This window comes from Heloderma suspectum, chromosome 3, assembly GCF_057233095.1.
Source record: "Heloderma suspectum isolate Gila_16-S chromosome 3, 16-S_ref, whole genome shotgun sequence".
Classification (NCBI taxonomy): domain Eukaryota; kingdom Metazoa; phylum Chordata; class Lepidosauria; order Squamata; family Helodermatidae; genus Heloderma; species Heloderma suspectum.
In genome coordinates, this window is record NC_139460.1 from 50006574 (window position 1) to 50023198 (window position 16625).

Sequence of the window (16625 nt, forward strand, 5' to 3'; positions counted from 1 at the left end):
GGGTGGTATCATCTGTGTATCTGAGGTTGTTGATAATTCTCCTGGCAATCTTAATTCTGACCTGTGATTCATCCAACCCGGCATTTCTCATGATGTACTCTGCATATAAGTTAAATAAGCAGGGCGACAATATACAGCCTTGTCGTACCCCTTTCCCAATTTTGAACCAATCGGTGTTCCATGTCCGGTTCTTACTGTTGCTTCTTGACCCTCGTACAGGTTTCTCAGGAGACAGGTAAGGTGGTCTGGTACTCCCATCTCTTTCAGAATTTGTCACAGTTTGTTGTGATCCACACAGTCAAAGGCTTTAGCGTAGTCAATGGAGCAGAAATAGACATTTTTCTGGAATTCTCTTGCTTTCTCCATGATCCAGCGAATGTTGGCGATTTGATCTCTAGTTCCTCTGCCTCTTCGAAACCCAGCTTGTACTTCCGGTAGTTCTCAGTTCACATACTGCTGAAGCTTAGCTTGTAGGATTTTGAGCATAATCTTGCTGGCATGTAAAAGGAGCGCAATTGTACGGTAGTTTGAACGCTCTTTGGCATTGCCCTTCTTTGGAATTGGAATGTAAACTGACCTTTTCCAGTCTTGCGGCCATTGTTGAATGTTCCAAATTTGTTGGCATATTCAATGCAGCACTTTAACAGATCATCTTTTATCTTTTAAGATCATCTTTTAGGATCTTAAATAGCTCAGCTGGAATACTGTCATCTCCGCTAGCTTTGTTGTTAGTAATGCTTCCTAAGGCCCACTTGACTTCACTCTCGAGGATGTCCGGCTCAAGTTCAGTGACTGCACTATCATGGCTATCAGGGACATTAAGATCTTTCCTGTATAGTTCTTCTGTGTATTCTTTCCACCTCTTCTGAATCTCATCTGCTTCTGTTAGGTCCCTGCCTTCTTTGTCCTTTATCATGCACATCTTTGCACAAAACGTTCCCTTGAGATCTCCGATTTTCTTGAAGAGATCTCTAGTTTTTCCCATTCTGCTGTTTTCCTCTATTTCTTTGCATTGTTCATTTAAGAAGGCCTTCTTGTCTCTCCTTGCTATTCTCTGGAACTCTGCATTCATTTGGGTATATGAATACCCTTTCTCCCTTGCTTTTCGCTTCCCTTCTTTCCTCAGCTACTTGTAAAGCCTCATCAGACAGCCACTTTGCTTTCTTGAATTTCCTTTTCTTTGGGATGGATTTAGTTGCTGCCTCCTGAACAATGTTACAGACCTCTGTCCATAGTTCCTCAGGCACTCTGTCTATCAGGTCTAATCCCTTAAATCTATTCCTCACCTCACTGTATATTCATCAGGGATATGATTTAGGTCATACCTGAACGGTTTAGTGGTTTTCCCTATGTTCTTCAATTTCAGCTGAAATTTTGCAATGAGAAGCTCATGATCTGAGCCAGTCAGTTCCAGGTCTTGTTTTTACTGACTGTATAGAGCTTCTCCATCTTTGGCTGCAAAGTACATAATCAATCTGATTTCGATATTGACCATCTGGTGATGTCCATGTGTAGAGTCGCCTCTTGTGCTGTTGGAAAAGAGTGTTTCTATGATCAGCGTGTTCTCTTGGCAAAACTCTATTAGCGTTTGTCCTGCTTCATTTTGTACACCAAGACCATGCCTGCCTGTTATCCCTGTGATTTCTTGACTTCCTACTTTAGTATTCCAATCCCCTATGATGAACAGGACATCTTATTTCATTTCATTTCTATACTGCCCAATAGCCGAAGCTCTCTCATCTTTTTTTGATGTTAGTTCTAGAAGGTGTTGTAGGTCTTCATAGAACCGATCAACCTCAGCTTTTTCGGCATCAGTGGTTGGGGCATAGACTTGAATTACTGTGATGTTGAATGCCTTGGATTCGTACTGAGATCATTCTATCATTTTTGAGATTGTACCCCAGTACTGCTTTTCCCACCCTTTTGTTGACTATGAGTGTTACTCCATTTCTTCTAAGGGATTCTTGCCCACAGTAGTAGATATAATGGTCACCTGAATTAAATTCACCCATGCTTGTCCATTTTAGTTCGCTGATTCCCAAGATGTCGATGTTCAATCTTGCCATCTCATGTTTGACCACCTCCAGCTTACCTTGATTCATTGATCTGACATTCCAGGTTCCTAAACAATATTGTTCTTTACAGCATCGGACTTTCTTTTCACCACCAGACACATCCACAGCTGAGTGTCCTTTCGTCTTTGGCCCAGCCACTTCACTCTTTCTGGTGCTACTTAGAAATTCCCTCTGCTCTTCCCCAGTACTATATTGGACAGGGGCTCATCTTCTGGTGTCATATCTTTTAGCCTTGTCATACGTTCCATGGGGTTTTCTTGGCAAGAATACTGGAGTGGGTTGCCATTTCCTTCTCCAGTGGACCACATTTTGTCAGAACTCTCCACCATGACCTGTCCGTCTTGGGTGGCCCTGCATGGCATAGCTTATGGCTTCACTGAGTTACGCAAGCCCCTTCGCCACAAGAAGGCAGTGATCCATGAAGGGGAAGACTTTTATACATTCCTACAAGTGACCAACTCTATGACCAATGACCAATGGAAAGGCAGTGGGGGAGGGAGCATAGCAACAAGTGAAGAAAAGCTATGTTTATTTGAAAAAATCTTGAAAAGAGTGGAATGAATACACAGAATGAATGACTTGGAGGAAGAAAGCTGCAGTGGGTGCCAAAACCCCCCAAACAATCCCAAAGGGACTGCTTGCGCAAGGAGTGAAGGAACGATCCCACGAAAAGCTAGGTATTTGCTTTTAAAAATCTAGGGAAGCCTGATAGCAATGGAGAATGAAGGAATCTAAGAAGGAACTGCATTGACTGCATGCACGCAGACACACCAGATCTAACCATACACCAGCCCTCTCCCAAAGAAACATTTCCTCCTCCACCACTCTCTCTGATTGGAGACTGCTGGCGTAGCTACAGCCTGAGAGTTCCCATTCGCCAAAGCACACTCCGTCCTCCTCCTCCTTCACTCGCCTTCCTGCCTCCCCCCGCTTCCCGCATCCGCTCGCCTCCCCCCTCCTTCTTCCTCCTCTTCCTGCCCCTCCACATGCGCTTTCAGAGGTTGATACATTTCGGAGACAGCCTGTCTGGACTGCTCAGGCATAAGAAGAGCTCTGAATATACGGGGCGGAGGAGGTGCTTCATGGAGGAGGCACTTTGTGCCTCGGGGTGCCTCGGTGCTGCTCTGATCTGCTTTGTATCACAAGGAGGCTCCTCCAAATCAGCCCACTTCGCCTCGTTATTCGGGTTTCGTAACGAGGTGCTGTACAGCCCCACCGCAAAGGTTTCTTTAAATCAGCAGTGGGGAAGCTGTGGATTCCAACTCTCATCAGCCTCAACCAGCATGGCCAATGGTGAAGGACAATGAAAGTTGGAGCATCCAACAGCATCTGAAGGACCACAGGTTACCCAGCTTGATTTAAATGGATAAAGAAACTTCATGAGAACCTCCTATGTTAACACTGCCACCCAGAACACAATGTGCAGGCATTGGTGAGTAAGTTCTGTTGATATCAATGGCATTTATTTGTGAATGACAGTATTTGGGACTTACTATTCTACAAAGAATACTGGGCAGTATATAGGTTTGAGGAAGAAAGAGCTAGAAATGCTAAATCTCTACTCTAAAGCCAATGAAGCCACAGCTATATGCAGTAAAACAAAGCAGAGAATTTGGACCAGTGGATTGGATCCCGAGGAAGTTAGCCATTCTTTAGGACAAACTAGATGTGTCATTCAACTGATGATTGCATTTAGTGTGCACTTAAAAAAAGAAGAATTAAATAGCTGCCTTGGTTGGGAGGAACAGGATGGGGACCATGTTGGGTGCGGAAAGGAAATTTAACACACATACCCACTTGGCATGATCTAATGGAAAGTGCCCCTGTCCTGACACTGCTTTTTGCATTGGGGAGGAAAGCTCCCATTAGTGCTGATGGAAACTTCCCTACCTGGCCTGGCCCAACATATTTTTCGGGTGGCCAGGTGCCCTAATTTATAGTGGAGAGTCCTTTATTTTGGAGAGCTGGCAGAGGACAGTCCTGTCTTTGGAGGTGTCCTCTCTTTGATGGTCTGTCCAGTCCAAGTCTGATTTAAAGTCAAATAACCATAAGGAGGGAGAGCAGCAGGGGCCTTGAAGTGGCCCATCAGTGGTTAGCACCTGGATAGCAGACTGAGCAGGCACACAGGACACCTGGTCACAGTCTTCCCCACTCTGATGAGATGTATTGCATTTCTATTTACACTGTAGTTACTATTACTGAATTTGCACCTCTGCATCTGTATTTGCGTACCCAACTGTTGCTCATATTGGTATCCTCTTTTCTCCTCTTTTTTGGTGATGGAATCCCTCTTTTTTGGCACCTGAGGGCAACAGCCAAGCTTAGGGGGCATAAGGCTGTGTGGCTCACACAGGTCTGTCCTCCAGCACTTGCCACTGCTCTGCGCAAGGGATGTCAGAAAAATCTGCAAAGGAACCAAACGAGTTTGGATTTTTATAAATGTGACCTGTGGATTCCACAGAGGACCGGCTCCCCCACCCACCCACCCCCGGTTGGGTGGATTCTGTGGATTTGCAGACTGTTTTTCTAACCTTTGGGAATTTTGCACAAATATCATCACAGAAAAATGCGCTTAAAAACAAACAAACAACCATCTGGAAATGCACATTTCCCCCGTAGGCTAAAGTGCAAAAATGTGCGTTTGGGGGGAATGTGCATTTTTGCATGTGCAAATTTGCACAAATTCAGAAACTTAAAAAAAAAAAAACAATTCTGTCATGCGGACAAGGGAACAAAAGGTGCCGGACAACCCACGAACCACAGCTGGAATGGATTTTACCCAATCTGCACATCCCTATTCTGTGCTGCCCCACCCCCACATCTGCCGCCTGAGGTGGCTGCCTCACTTTGCCTAACGACAGGGCCAGCCCTGATTCCCTCCCAATGTAAAGAGCAGTGTCCGATACACTACTAAACACTGCATGTTATATGCAGTCACACAGTTATCATCATGTCTATTTGGTCCTTAATCCCACTGAAAACTAACTGGGACTAAAGTTTAACTGAAGTCCTCTGGATCCAACCCAACGTGTCAGTCCATCAATCTCACCACAATGACAACCTCCAGAAAGATTATCAAAGCAAGCTGGCTTGACCAATCGAGTTACAAGGGACAGAGCATCTGATACAACTCAACTTGTTTTGCATGACTTAAACAATGGCGTATACTGTAAAAACAGCCACACCCATTTTGCCTTCTGTGTGTGTGTGTGTGTGTGTGTATAAACACGGAAGGCAAAACTAACATAATTCTAGTATATTCTATTTTCTACGTTTCTCTTCATGATTTGCCAAGCCACATTCGTATATCTAAGCTTTGAGTCCTTAGCTACTCTAGTAATGAATAGTGGTCAGGTTGCACCTTGTTTAAATAAACCACCAACACAGGAATCATGGCCAGTCTGCCCCAGACAGAAACCATATGAGAAAGTACTGCATAAATTGTGCGCCCACTCCCAGTTTTTAAGCCATAATAAAGTCTCACATAATGTATCTTACAGGCCTTTTCCAAAGATGATCTGATACTACACTCCATGAGCTTGCAGCAGTATTAGAGGTGAGGTGACTCTTATCCTTAAATAGCGATAGTCTGAAAAGAGTGATCTATGCTCTGGTAACCCCCAGGTTGGAGTTCTATAATGTGTTAGACATGGGGCAGCCCTTGGAAGCTGTTTGGTAGCTTCAACTGGTGCAGAATTTGGTTGTTAGAATTCTGGCTGGTTTACCAGTGAAGGAGGTACATTGGATGCCTATTTGCTACTGAGCCTAATTCAAGGTGCAGGTGCTTTCCTTAAAAGCTCTAAATGCCTTAGGGCTTGGATAACTGAAGAAGCATCTCCTCCAATACCAACTTGCTTGTGCATTTTATTTATTTATTTATTTATTGCATTTATATCCCACCTTTTTTCCTCTTGCAAGGAACCCAAGGCGGCTTACATTATCCTCCTCCTCTCCATTTTATCTTCACAACAAAAACCCTGTGAGGTAGGTTGAGCTGAGAGTCTGTGACTGGCCCAAAGTCACCCAGTGAGCTTCCATGGCCAAGTGGAGACTAGAAGCAAGATCACCCAGCTCCCAGTCAAACACTCTCACCACTACACCACACTGGCTCTCATTAAGATTGCCAGAGGAAGACGGCCTTCTCTGTGTTCCATGTACAAGAGGGAGGGCTTTCTCTGTGGTTGCACCCTGACTTTGGAATGTCCCCTTGAGGGAGGTATGCCTGGCAGCAGCAGCACTGTATTCCTTTTGGTTGAAAACTTTTTATTTGCCCAGGAATGTTTTGGACCCATGGCCACTCACTTGTGGGGTGCCACAGGGTTCCATCCTCTCCCTGATGCTATTTAACATCTATGCGAAGCTGCTGGGGGCTGTCATCAGGAGGTTTGGGGTGTGGTGTCATCAATATGCGGATGACACGCAGCTCTACCTCTCGTTCAAATCTTCACCAAGGTTGGCCATAGAATCCCTGTCCAAATGTCTGGAGACGGTGAGTGGCTGGATGGGGAGGAATAAGCTGAAGCTGAACCCTGACAAGACCAAGGTACTCTTGGTGGGAGACAAGAGGAGGCTAGGGAATGCTGACCTGGTACTGAATGGGGTATGGCTACCCTTGAAAGACCAGGTCCTCAGCCTGGGGGTCATTTTGGACTCCCAGCTGTCCATGGAGGACAGCGCTGTATCACCTCCATGTGATACAGTGGCTGTGCCCCTTCCTTCCCGACCATCTGCTCCCATCGGTAGCACATGCCCTGGTCTCCTCTCGTTTAGACTACTGTAATGCACTCTACGTGGGGTTACCCTTGAAGATGGGTACTGGTTACCAGTTGTTTTCCGGGCCAAATTCAAGGTGTTGGTTTTGACCTTTAAAACCCTATATGGTTCCGACCCAGCCTATCTTAAGGAGCGCCTCCAGCAGCACCAGACAGGCTGCTTAACAAGATCAGCCTCTGATGGCCTTCTCTCTGTCCCATCAGCCAGGACAGCTAGACTGGTGGGGACAAGGGAGAGGGCCTTTTCTGTGGTGGCCCCCACTCTGTGGAACTCCCTCCCTAGGGAACTCCGTCATGCCCCCTCCTTAATGAGCTTCCGTCGTGCATTAAAAACGTGGTTGTTCAGGCAGGCATTTGGGGTGAGTTAGGGTATTTTAGAAAATGTTTTTATTGTAGAATTTTATTGTTTTTAACTCTTTTATTGTATGCTGTACATCGCCCAGAGTGGCTGGGTGACCAGCCAGATGGGCGATTAATAAATTTAATAATAAAAAATAATAATAAAGGAATGTTAAATTAATGCACTTTCAGCTGGTTGTATAGTTTATTCCTCTAAATTTTATTGCATTGTTGCATGCTGTTTAATATTGTATTGATTTTAATTTTTCATGTATACTGCCCTGAAATCCATTTTTGGATGAAGTTGTGGTTTATAAATCCTTAAAAGAAATAAACAAACAAGTAACAGTATTGGATCCTGTTCTTTAAAAGAGTGTGCAATTTTACAAGCGTGTATACTAATGCCTTGGCAGTCTTCTAGCCCCTTTTGTCATCTGACCCCCTATGAGAGAGTTAAATGTCTAAACGTACACCTTTCTAAACACAGATACTTACATGTCTAAAGGAAACCAAGCGGTTTCCGAATAATGCCAAGAAGAAAAAAAATCAGACTTGTCCAATTATTATACACATCCTAAATTCCATAAATGTAGCTAAAAACATGGCAACAGCTAAATGTAGCTGGAGAAACAGGATCATTTGTTTAAACTTTGGCTGCTATTATGGAAGGCTACTGGCAAATGCAGTTGTAGATGGAGACCTTAAAAAAATATCAAGTTCTGCTTTGTGGCTTTCTACTTGGGGAAATTCACAAGTCAGATCCTAATACAGATCACTAGGTGGCACCACTGATCCACTCTATTGCACCAAAGTAATGGTTCCCCCCCCCCCCCACTAAAGAAGATGTGCTTGAAATGCATAAACCCCTTCTCGGTATGTCAGGTACATTTTTGGTGTTCTGCAGCCTTCCCAACCTGGTGTCCTCCAGATGTTCTGGTGCCTTCATGATGCTTCACTCAATCAGGAATGCTGGGAGTTGTAGTCCAAAACATCTGGAGTGCACTAGGTTGGGGAAGGCAAGTGCCAATCAAGTGTTTAACTGTTTAAGTCTCCCCAAGCATTACAAAATTGCCACACCAAAGGCATAATGTGAATTCTGTGCACAGAATGTCATGTGCAGTGATAATCACAGAAATTCTGCATGTGTGTCATCACCCCCCCCCCACCTTCTGTGCACATGCAGTATAAACAAACTGAGGAGCTATGGTCAATCACAGCTTCCCAGCATGTACATACTGAGCCATATATGCACCCCATGTCCGCAATCATCATGCATCCACACACAGAATCTACATTAATTTCTGCAGCCTTCCCAAACTGGGTGCCCTCCAGATGTCTTGGACTACAATTTATTTATTTATTTATTTATTTCATTTCTATACCGCCCAATAGCCGAAGCTCTCTGGGCGGTTCACAAAAATTAAATCCAAGCAACACACAATAAAACAATTTAAAATATATAGAACATTAAAACCACAATATAACAATACAACCACAATAAAACCTAGCAGCAGTGCAGGAGTTTAAAATACAGATTTAAAACAGCAAAGATAAAAATTTAGAAAGCTAAAATACTAAAATGCCTGGGAAAATAAAAAGGTCTTCACCTGGCGCCGAAAGGAATACAATGTAGGTGCCAGGTGAACCTCACTAGGGAGCTCATTCCAGAGCCGGGGTGCCACAGCAGAAAAAGCCCTCCTCCTAGTAGCCACCCACCTCACTTCCTTTGGCAGGGGCTCACGGAGAAGGGCCGCTGATGATGATCTTAAGGTCCGGGCAGGCACATATGGGAGGAGGCGATCCTTCAGGTAACCTGGCCCCAAGCCGTTAAGGGCTTTGAATGTTAACACCAGCACTTTGAATCGGGCCCGGAAATGGACTGGCAGCCAGTCCACAAGTCCCATCACTCCCAGTGCTCGCTGGGGATGTTGGCCATTGTAGTCCAACACATCTGGAGGGTGCCAGGTTGGGGAAAGCAGCATAATGCCTTCTTTTTAGGCATTATGTAATGTGTAAAGCAGCCCAAGGGCCAGTTCACAGGACCATTATTTAATGCGATGGCCACTGAGTTGAGCCACCCTGAACTCATCTTTTTGGCACGATGATCAGATTGTCAATACTCCAAACACACGTCAAGCTTACCACTTATTACATCCAGATACACTGTGTTGGAATTATCTTGAGACATTATTAATGATCTCACATATGTAAAAATGTGTGCTACTTAAAAAACGTTGAATTTAACAGTCCTCTCACACAGAGTCAATCCTGCCACATTGCTCACCAAAGCCCTCCACACGGATGGGTCTTTGAAGATGGCAATGGCTGGGCCCCCAACATCACATCTGCCCCAGGCCCCATAAAACCTCTGAGTGGTCCTCCTGTAAACATTTCAAGAGCATACACAGCTACTGGGTTTGTCTGGAGGCATCGTTGTAAATCAGCAATCCTACATAGTTTGATCACCATCCCTTTGATGGGCTGGATCCAGATTTAGGCATGTGCAACTAAGCTGGTGGAAGTGGATGTCTCCATCCCATCCTCCCCATGGCGGCCCCTCCAGCCCCCTGAAAATGCTACACAGAGGGTCAGGGGAGCCTGCTGAATGGGGTGATCTGTGGTTTGAGGAGAGAGAGGGGACCCCTGAAAACCAGATGGAGGCGTATGTCATGAGCAGAGCCTTTCCATCAATGGAAGGCAGATCCTGGATCCAACCCTAATTCAGCAACACTCTTTGAGGATGCATTGGTCTCTCAGATATGCTGGTTCCAAGCCTTTTAAGGGCTGGTAGAGAGAATCAATCACAGAAGGGCTGTGAAGCATTCTGCCCACTAAAAGTGCCATACAAATAAAAAACAACAATGGATGTTGTTGTGATGAGGTCAAACAGGCCTTCAAGGTATATCTCTCTTATCAGTGTGGTATTCACTTGATTGACTGCAATAATAAAGCCCGTGGTAATAAAGAATCCCTAACACCTCCATTAATTCTCCCCCCCACCCCCAGTGAGTGCTTTCATATGACTGGAATGGAACCACCTTGGAATACCAAGCACTAAGCCTGAGACATTCCTTTGGACTGAGTGGGGATGCCAAGAATGCATGAATTCCTGGTGACCTTTCACGGCAAACTGTGAACTTTGCTCACTAAACATAATGCACACTTACGCATCATTACTCAGGCCCTAAGCCAGTCCCTTGTCTTTCCTTCTTTCGGCTGTTACTTATTTGGTGACAGTTGCTCAGACAAAGTGAGGAATGGGAGAATTTATGTCTGTCCGTTTTCAGACCTGTTCTTGGAACTCTCACTTCTGGCTCCTTCACAAAACGTGGAAGGTCCAAGAAGAAAGATAGTATTCAATTGTAAGGGAGGTGGCAGAACTTGCTATCACCGTCAATCTAGTCAAGGTTAAGGCCTTTTCAGCTAAACGTTCCCACTTCATGTGACAACAGAGTACTAGGCTTAGTTGAAATGCTACAGTCCTCATGACCCCTGGATCGACCACCACCCTTGGTCTAAGGAATAGGAGGCTAAACCTAAAATGAAATTTGGCACAAATTCAAAGCTCACCCATATCTCATAATTTGAATTCTGATTTTTGAGTTTCACAAGGTTTAAATTTCCTTTATGAAATTTAAATTTGAGGAACTTTGATCTCAAGCAACATTCAGTCATTCATTCATTTGTAATACTTATATATCATTTAATATAATAAAATCCCTAAGCACTTCCCCCCTACTCACACTGAAGTCTGGTTTACCTCACCAAAGGAAGACTGGAACCCAGTGGGAAGAAGAGACGCCCCTACTCTTAGGTCAATGAGCTCACCTCTAGAGTGTCTGGGTGTCCTACCTTACAGAGGACAGTCCTGTGTTTAGAGGGCTGACACAGGGCAGTCCTCTATTCGACGGTATCCTCTGTTTGAAGGTCTGTCCAGTCTAAGTCTGGCTTAAAACTAATGAAGCATAAGAAGAAGAACCATAAGAAGGGAGATCCAGAGCCATCACTGGCGACTGGTGGCCAATGGGACTGGTGGGGCACAGGGTTGGATTAGCAAAGGCAGAGCCAACTGCATCTGCCAGAATATAAAGCTTCTACCAAACCAAGCTTGCTCTAGCACTAGGGCCCCCAGTGGGGTGTCCATGGGCACCATTGTGCCCTTGAACACTTCCAGGGGTGCCCTCCAGGATCCTTGTTCTTCATATTATTATTTTTATTGCTTAAGGTTTCGGGAAGTATCCATGTCATTCCATTAGTGCAAATGACATCACACTATCTATTTATTTTTATTTATTATTGCATTTATATCCCGCCTTTTTTCCTCTTGCAAGGAACCCTAGGTTCTGAACTATGTGCAAGAGAAGAATCCAGCAAAACTGTGCATAAGCACAGTTGCGCAAACATTTGTGCATAACACTTGTGCAAGCGGTTGTGCAACCAGTTGTGGAACTGGTTCTGCAACTAGTTCTGCAATTGGTTGCGGAACCCTATTATGCAATGGCATTTTGCAACTGCTTGCACAACTGGTTGCGCTAGTGTAATGGGCAACTGCTTGAGCAACAGGAAGATTTAGCAGAGCTCTGCTAGCACTATTTGAGTTTGCAAAATGACACCACTGGATCCTGCCCTTTTAAATTAAAAAAGTTTTAATTGAGAGGCTGGTGTGCTGCAACGCAGTGCACTGGCTCAGGCGCCATCTTTATTTCAAAGAATGTCTGAGCCTCATCAGTTTACCTTTTGTGAAATGGGTGTTGGAGCATTAAACTTTGGGTCCCGAAGAGTGTTTTTATATTTTGGAACTTAGTCCACAACTTGTACTTAGGTTAACGGTCATGTTGCTCTTCTTTTAGCTTCACCAGTTTGCCTTTGCGAAATGGTGTTTTGTGACTGGCTATGCTCACCATGGCAGCTCACTCAAGACTAGGGATGCATGGATTATGTAAAATCTGTTCCATCTGTGTTTCGCAGATTGTTGGGTGCCTTTCATTCTATCATCTGACCATCAACGGAATCAGATTCTTTTGTTCCAAATTCGTGCAAATTCATATTTGCACAAATGCGCATTTCTGCAGATTCATGCATGCAAAAATGCACAAATTCCCCCCATGCATATTTTCATGCTTTAGCCTATGGAAGAAATGCAATATTTTTGCTGGTGTGTGTGTGTTATTTTGCATATTTTTGCTACCACAAAACATGTGCACAATTCAGGAAAGTTAGAAAACTGGTCTGCAAGACTGTGGAATCCACCCAGCCGGGGAAAAGCCAGTCCGCTGCAGAATCCGTGGACTGGATTCATGAAAATGTGAATTCATTTGGTTCCATTGTGAATTTCTCCAACATCCCTATTCAAAACAGCCATTTTGTGAGAGCATCTACAACACTCTCTCAAAATTCCAGATATGCCCACCAGCCCAAAGAAGTCAGGAACCCTAGTTCTAGCACAATGGCCACACACACCAGTATAACTTGGTGTTCCCCAAGAAGATTTGGTTGTGATCCTATCCCAGTCCAACTGGCATAATGCAGGGAAAGGATAACATTAGATCACATAACATAGGAAACTACATTACCCTAAATTTCAGACCTTCTGAGCTATGGTCCCTCCCTTATACATGGCACTGTAATCCATGACACACCTATTCTAGATTGTGGTTTTAATCTTAAATCACAAATGCTCATTTATCATTGCATCATCAAAACCAGCCAGGTGGCTGAGTGCATTTGAGGTTCACTCCATCTATTTCCTCTCTCCTATGTGGTTGAAAGGAGAATATTCATTACATATAGTTCTTTATTTGTGTCATATTTTTGGATGCATTACTTTTTCTCGAATTTCAGTGCATCTAAAAAAATACCCTTATTTTTTTCTTGAATCCCTTATCTAACCGCTTGATGATTGTTAAGTTGGGCCAATACCATAGTGAATTACAGCAAAAGAATCCAAGATAGACTGAAGAAATGGAGACTTGTACAAGCGCATTCTTAGAATACTTTGTTACTTTAGCGGAAAAGCTAAATCCTTAAGTCTGACTATTATATTCACATGATTGGTGGGTTGTTTTTTTAAAAAAAAAATGTTAGGCATTCATAACTGACAACAGACATAAATCTGCTATACCTAATGTTTTCAGAGAGAATTCATTTTTAACTTAAAGTCACATATCTTCTTTTTACCTGCATTAATTTAATGCATTCCTTTTGGTATTTTATGAAAAGCAACCCAGCAATGCCTTTTGGGAGGGAAGTGGAGAGTGGGTGGGATTTAGAGACAGGAAATCCAAAAGAGGCCCCTCCTGTTTTTGGTGGAGACAATTATGGTGTTGCTTTTGGTTAGAGATCAGAATTTCTATTGGATACAAATGTCCTTGGCAACGGACATTAAGTCTAAATGCTTACAGAAGGAATCTGTAAATTTGGGAGATGGAACTTGCATCTAAGATTAGCAGCATTGAGTTTCTGGGATGTTCACATCAATGGTGTGTTCTTAATGGTGTAAAGTGAGCTGATCTTGGGAGATCAGTACTTGTTGTGGTGAAATATTTGTGAAAACATCTGTTGTCAGGAGCTCTGGGGGAAAGTGACCATGTTGTACTTGAGTTCTTGGTTCTAAGGGAAGCAAAAGCCGAGTGTAGTCAAATGCGTTCCCTGGATTTTAGGAAAGCTGATTTTAATAAACTCAGAAGAATGATCAGTAAGGTCCCGTGGCAAGCGACTCTAACAAGAAAAGGAGTCCAAGATGGGTGGGGGCTTTTAAAAAAGGAAATTCTCAAGGCACAATTAGAAACAATTCTAACAAGAAGAAAAGGTGGAAGACAACAGAAGAAGACAATGTAGCTTCACAAAAAGCTTAGAGATGACCTGAAAACAAAAAAAGGACACATATAAGAAGTGGAAAGAAGGCCAAGCAACAAAGGAAGAGTACAGGCAGGTAGCACAGAATTGCAGGGATGGTGTCAGGAAGGCTAGAGCTAAGGATGAGCTGAAGTTAGTGAGGGATGCTCAAAGCAACAAAGTTTTCTTCAGCTACGTGCATAGTAAAAGACAGAGGAAAGAAACGGTGGTTCAGCTATTAAATAAAGATGGCAAAATGATAACAGATGACAAAGAAAAGGCAGACGTGCTCAAATCCTACTTTGGCTCAGTCTTCTCCCAAAAGAGGGTCTATGATCCCCTGGCAAAGGTGAAGTACAGGCTGAAGGGGCAGGATTGCAGCTTGAGATCGATTACTTTGAATGAGTTCAAATCTCCAGGTCCAGGTTAACTGCATCCTAGAGTAATAAAGGAACTGGCAGAAGAACTCTCAGAACCACTGTCTATGCTCTTTGAGAAATCATGGAGGACGGGTGAAGTGCCAGATGACTGGAGGAGGGCAATCCATCTGTGAGCACCTTGAAAACAATCCAGTGATTACTCGAAGCCAACATGGATTTGTCAAGAACAAATCCTGCCAGACAAATCTGATCTCATTTTTTGATCAAGTAACCTCCCTTGTGGACTGTGGGAATGCTGTAGACATAATATACCTCGACTTCAGCAAAGCTTTCGACAAAATGCCCCATGATATCCTGATGAGCAAACTAGCTCAAAGTGGGCTAGATGAAACAACGACCCGGTGGATCCACAGTTGGCTACTGAATTGGCCTGAAAGACTGCTTATCAATGGGATCTTCTCAAACTGGGGAGAGGTAACGAGCGGGGTATCACAGGGCTCAGTCCTGGGCCCGGTGCTCTTCAACATTTTTAGTAATGACTTGGAGGAGGAAGTGCAGGGAAATTTGCAGATGACACAAAATTGGGCGGGATAGCTAATACTTTGGAAGACAGAAACAAAATTCAAAGTGATCTGGATAGACTGGAGCGCTGGGCAGAAAACAACAGAATGACATTTAATAGGGATAAATGCCAAGTTCTGCACGTAGGAAAAAGAAACCAAATGCACAGTTACAAGATGGGGGATACGTGGCTCAACAACACTATAAGCGAGAAGGATCTTGGAATTGTTGTCGATCACAAGCTGAATATGAGCCAACAATGTGATGTGGCTGCAAAAAAGGCAAATGCTATTTTGGGCTGCATTAACAGAAGCATAGCTTCGAAATCCCAGGAAGCACTATTTCCCCTCTACTCTGCACTGGTTAGGCCTCATCTGGAGTACTGTGTCCAGTTCTGGGCACCACATTTTAAGAAGGATGCAGACAAACTGGAGAGGGTTCAGAGGAGGGCAACAAAGATGAGCAGGGGACTGGAAACAAAGCCCTACGAAAAGAGTCACTGAAAGAACTGGGCATGTTTAGCCTTGATAAGAGAAGACTGAGGGGAGATACGATAGCACTCTTCAAGTACTTGAAAGGTGGTCACAGAGAGGAAGGCCAGGATCTCTTCTTGATCATCCCAGAGTGCAGGACATGGAATAATGGGCTCAAGTTACAGGAAGCCAGATTCTGGCTGAACATCAGGAGAAACTTCCTGAATGTTAGAGCAATACGACAATGGAACCAATGACCTAGGGAGGTGGTGGGCTCTCCCACACTGGAGGCGTTCAAGATGAGGCTGGACAGCCATCTGTCAGGGATGCTCTGACCTGGATCCCTGCACTGAGCAGGGGGTTGGACTCGATGGCCTTGTAGGCCCCTTCCAACCCTACTATTCTATGATTCTATGATTCTTTGTTTTTTAACCTTCATTTCAACTGAGCTGCTGTAGCCTACTCTGTGAAGAGAGGGCACCAATATATTAAAAGGAATGGCACTGGAGTTAGTACTCAAGTACTTTATTTCTTCAATTAGGCAAGCTTGTTCGACTTCTCAAAATCAGTGGAGGCTGGTGGCTCTGATGTCAGAGGGGTGGTGTATCCACTTTGGGTTTTAGTCAGAACCAGTCAGAATTCTAAAGGAACTCCTTTAGCATTCTGACTGGTTCTGACTAAAACCTGGAGTGGATTTACCACCTCACTGACATCAGAGCCACCAGCCTCTGCAGCTCTAAGCTTTAGTTCTGCTATGCAGACTGCCATACCCAAAGCCCTGTCAGGCTTATGCCAGCAGGGCGGAAGGTGGTGGTGGGACTTCATTCATTCATTCATTCATTCAATTCCTTTATTACATCTCTATACCACTCAAAAGCCAAAGCTCTCTTGGTTGTTTACAATGATTTAAAACTTTAAAAACACAATATTGTATATAATATAAAAAACATTTACATGCAAACACATAAACAGACAATGCTGGGTCCAGCAGATCCAAAGCTTCCCCTGACCTTCCTGTGACCCCAGAGTGCCTTCTTTGGGCACGTTCCGCCATCAGTGCATGAACAGCAGGGGAGCAATGGTGCACCACTGCACGAAAGCAGCATTGGAGGGTGGATATCCTTCTCCACCAGTAGAGAGAAAGGTCTATGCCCTATGGCCCTTGAGGTGCCCTCCCAGGGCCCATAGGAT

At 44.1% G+C, this 16625-nt stretch overlaps 1 protein-coding gene across 1 annotated transcript in view; it reads right to left on the reverse strand.

The window, feature by feature from the left end:
• COL8A1 (collagen type VIII alpha 1 chain) overlaps positions 1-16625 on the reverse strand; it is a 171344-nt gene that overhangs the window by 29967 nt on the left and 124752 nt on the right. The window lies entirely within an intron of this gene.